General features: G+C 43.9%; 1 non-coding gene across 1 annotated transcript; it reads right to left on the bottom strand.

The window, feature by feature from the left end:
• Positions 1 to 2,997: 2,997 nt before the first annotated feature.
• LOC128567135 (small nucleolar RNA U13) lies at positions 2,998 to 3,101 on the bottom strand. Its single transcript, XR_008374789.1, has one exon. It is a non-coding gene; the product is annotated as a small nucleolar RNA U13 (small nucleolar RNA).
• Positions 3,102 to 4,813: the final 1,712 nt, after the last annotated feature.

Genomic DNA, 4,813 nt, shown 5'->3' with positions numbered 1-4,813 from the left:
CAATGCCTTCACTCCACTCCTGTAGATTCAGTGTAGGACTCAGTGCATGGCAAGTTCAAGTTCTGCATTTTGGAACTTTGTGGAGTTTCCCCCCCTGAATGTTTTCAATCCACAGTTGGTTGAATCCGTGGGTGTAGAACCTACGGAGAGGAGGGCTGACGGTAGGTGGGGTGCTGGTCCTCTGCCACCGGGTCATAGCCCTTCTCCTTGATCAATAAAGGAATTCGGAACCTAGCTTAGTTTTTTTCCTTTCATTGTGATTAGCTTTCCACTCTTTATTCCGTTCCACACCGCTTGCTTATAAAATGATGTAATGGTAATGAAAATATTTTTCATTTCCACCTGGAACTCTTAAGGAATTTAGTGTTGAAAGTTAGATAAAAATGTGAAAAAGCATAAAGCATATTTTTTGAGGTGGGGGAAACAAAAAAAGAAAAAGGACAAAGACTAAATATCTGAAATTGTTTTTCCAATCATGCTCCTAATTTGAAATTTGTATAACAATGAACACACGGTTTTAAGGCGATATATATTAGAAATAGCTCTGAGGAAATAGCCAAATAACACAGGCTTGTTATTGTTCCCGTCACCACAGTTTGAAAGGTGTGGCAGGAGAAAGGAACAGAGGATCTCAGATGAAACACAATATTGATATTTGGCATGCTTAGATGATTTTCCACCCAAAGATATAAAATCACTTTACCCACGCTAATTATGTCTCTCCATCAGATCAGGCCTTGGCAAGCCAGGAAGTCAGCAGAGGTTGACTTTGGCACCACTAGCCTTCCTCTGCTGTCCCCTTTTTCCTTTTTGGTGACACTCTCACTATTCCTCAGAGGTGGTTTAGTAACCATCTGCAGTGGAGTGCTTGCAGAGTCCTGAGCACCCAGCTGATCTACTGAATCAGATCATCTATGGGTGGAGCCCAGGAATCTGCATTTTAAACAGCGTCCCAACTCCACCTGCTCATGACTGCACACTGAGCTTTGAAAACTACTGAGCTAATAATAACCACTCCAGCCTCCCAGAGGATCATGTGCCTCTATCTGACAAACCCACTCTTTTGAAATGTACGTGACGGACGTGACTTAATATGAGTGTTCACCAATGATATTGAAACAGTTTCTCTTTGTTTGAAGATGGGGGAAGAACAGTCTCTTGGTGAAATTGGGGGCACTCGAAGTTGAGCGAGGGAGTGATTTTGTAAAAATTATATTTATAAAATATTAATATAATTTAAAATTTTAATTTTGCTCAGAGATTTTTTTTGAGACAGAGTCTCACTTTGTCACCCTTGGTAGAGTGCTATGGTGTCAAGCTCACAGCATCCTCAAACTCCTGGGCTCAAGCGATTCTCTTGCCTCAGTCTCCCAGGTAACTGGGACTACAGGCTCCCGCCACATCACCCAGCTATTTTTAGAGATGGGGGTCTCACTCTGGCTCATGCTGGTCTTGAACCTGTGAGCTCAGGCAATCCACCCACTTTGGCCTCCCAAGTGCTGGGATCGTAAGTGTGAGCCACCTCCCCCAGCCTGCTCAGAGATTTTTATTGTTAAGGAGGCTAGGTTCATTGAACAGCTTTGGTATTTGAAAGTAGAAAACCTTGGTTTAACCCGATTCCATCCCTTGGTAACAATTTACCAAATGTTCTTAGCTTCACTCTCTTCATTTATCAGATGGAGACAATAATCTATAAATTGTGGCATTATTTTGAGAAGTAAATGAGATAATTGTGTTTAAAGAGTGGTCTATGACAATGCCTAGGACATATCAGATGCCCCAAACATAAACAAACAGTGTATATAAACTTAGGGTCTTATACTAACTGATCGTGGAGAGTAAAGTGGTGAATGAAAAAGATATGGTTTCCATCTACAAAGAGCATAAGTCAAATGAAAGAGAAAACCCTATACATGTTTTCAAAAGGAGGTAGGTATGAAAAGACGTTCATTCATCTGATAAATATTTACTGAGTTTCTACTACATTGTGGGTACTGTTCTAACTTGGGTGGTAAGTATCAGTGATAAATGTGACAGCTAAGCTTCCTCATGGAGTCTGAATGTGGGGTAAGGGGACAGAAAATAAGCTAGTAGACAAATAAGTGGATGACATCAAATACTGAGATGCGATAGGAAAGAAGTCAAGTGGGGTTATAGTAGGGGGGTACATTCGTTTACCAGGGTTGCTGTAACAAATTACCACCAGCTGAGAGGCTTCAAAGACCAGAATCCAAAGTCAAGGGGGAGCCCAAGTTGATTCCTTCTGGAGGCTCTGGGGAGAAACTCTGTGCCATGCTCCTCCCCTAGCTTCTGGTGATTTCAGGCAGCCCTTAGCCTTCCTTGGCTTATGGAAACGTCGCTGCCATCTCTGCCTCCATCTTCCTGTCACCTTCTTCTTGCATCTCTGAATCTTCTCTTCTTATAAGGCTGCCTGCCATTGGAGTTAGGCCTACCCTAAATCCAGGGTGATCTCATTTTGAGATCTGTAACTGAATTACATCTGAAAATAACTTTTTTTCAAAATAAGGTCACCTTCACAGGTTCCAAGGGCTAGAACTGGGACATATTTTTTGGGAGGCCAAAAGTCAACCTACTACATGAGGGATTGTGGTGAGGCAGGAAGTGGGTAGGCTACTCTAGATGGATTATTGGGGAAGGAGTCTCTGAGGAGGAGACACCGAGTAAAGACTTGGGATGTGAGAAGGAGCTGGCATTCTAAGAGCTCTTGTAAGAGGGAACAGCATGTACAAAGGCCTTGAGGTAGAACAAACTTGGCAGGCTCAAGGAAATGAAGGAAGACCAGTGTGGATAAAGCAATCAGAGTGTGGGGGAGAAAGGTAAAGATAGGATGAGATCAGAGAGGTAGGAGGGGGCTGGATCACTTAGGGTCTTGTAGTCAGTGCTTTTGTACTTACGTTTTATTATTCTTATTATTGCCATGGAAGGCCAGGAGCATTTTCCTCCCTTCCTCCCTCCGTCCCTTCCTTCTCCCTACTTTATTAGACAGGTGATGTGCGCACGTCATAACAAAGTGTCAGAGGAGGCACATCTCTCCTGTGTGCAGGAAACCCAGTCATCAGGCTTATGAACTACAGGAGGACCTGTACCAGCAGCAAACACTAAAGAACCTTTTTCTATTGACAAAAACTGTTGAAAAGCCTGAAGAGGATGAAGGAGAGTTTCTTGATCATGGGATTTTTCAACTGTCCTTGTGAGTCTAGCAACCCCACACCCACCATTTTTTAAGCACTGTGTCTGCAAAGCCTAACCTACCAGGCAGTGCAGCTAGGGGCCCGTGTGGTCAAGACTGTCCTGGTGGCTGCCCTCGTGTTGGTTCTCACTTTCAACTTATAGCCTATGGGGGTTAGGGGTGTGTGGAGAGCAGGTACGCACCCCATCAACCCTCATGTAGGTTTCCCCCTCTTCCACACAGCCCGCCTCTGATAGTGGCAGTAATGACTCTCTTGATAATGTATAAACCAACAAATAAGACACAAGGGTGACTTTATTAGAGAATTCTGGTAGGTAGTGAAATATGTAATTCTGGAGCTCAGAGGAAAGCTCTCGACTGGATATGTAAGCTTGGAAAGTATCAACATAGAGATGATGTTGTGGCCATGGGATAGAATGTGATCACCTCAGGAAAGCCTGGGAATAGAGGAGGACAGAGTTTTGGCTCATTTCAATATTTAAAGTCCAGGAAGAGCAGCAGTGAGCAAAAGAGAGTGGAGGAGTGGGCGAGAGAAGAATCAGAATGACGTGGTATCACAGAAGCCATAGGACTGGGACATGATGCTATGGCACTCTACCCCACCAAAGGTGGAGGTGGTTGACTGTGTTGAACGCTGACAGAGATCATGCACAGTGACAACAGGACACTGACTTGGCAAAAGACACAACTGTGGTGTCTTGAAAAAAATAGTTTGAGGGGAGTGATAGATTTGACAATCCTACTGGAGTAAAATGAAAAGTAAATGGGACATGGGGAGGTGCAGGTGGGAAATTAGGCAAGTCTTTCAAGATCCTTGTAAGATTTTTGTTATGAACAGGTAAATGTAACTTACAATCCAAGCCACAATGCTTCTGAAAGTGCAGGGGAAAAGGGCATTGTGGGGTCACAGTGTACACGGTATTGGTTTTCCTTCATAGTTCCTGGCTCTTAACTCCAACAGTCCTTGTTATAGTCTTTGGTTGTTACAATGTTGGGTATGTTAGGTCTCAGGAGTGGGCCTAAAAAAAAAAAAAAACCCCAAAAACCTGATTTCTGATTATAGGTCATAAGACCCTATAGAGAGAGTTCCATCCCGTGCCTTGAAGGCTCATCACATTTGACACAGTTGTCCACAAACACCTGAGAAGACTGGGTTCAATGAGCTTCCAGCTGGCTGACTGTGAGGAGAGCTAAGGAGCATGGGGATGGACGCTCCAATGCTCCAGGTCCTCCCAGACACCTTACATGTCTCTTTATCTGACTGTCAGAAGTAAATGTTTCCCTGCGTTCTGTGAGCTGCTCTAGTGAATTAACTGAATCCAACCAGGGGGGTTATGGCTTCAATTTGAAGCCAGTTGGTTAGAAGTTCTCTGGAGGCTTAGATTTGTGACTGGTGGGAAGGAAGAGTCTGTCTTGGGGACTGAGTCCCCCTCAATTTGTGGGACCTGATGCTATCTCTGGATAAATGGCATCAGAATTGAATTAGAGGACTCCCAGCTGTGGCTGCTACTTAGTATGTGGGGAAAACCCCACATTTGGTCACGGAAGCCTTCTGTGTTGAATGCTATGAAGTTTAAAGAAAAGCATAGTTTCAGTGCTTTC

This window comes from Nycticebus coucang, chromosome 15 (genome assembly GCF_027406575.1).
Source record: "Nycticebus coucang isolate mNycCou1 chromosome 15, mNycCou1.pri, whole genome shotgun sequence".
NCBI lineage: Eukaryota > Metazoa > Chordata > Mammalia > Primates > Lorisidae > Nycticebus > Nycticebus coucang.
The sequence above is the reverse complement of the archived record's forward strand: the minus strand, read 5'-3'. Positions and strand labels throughout refer to the sequence as shown.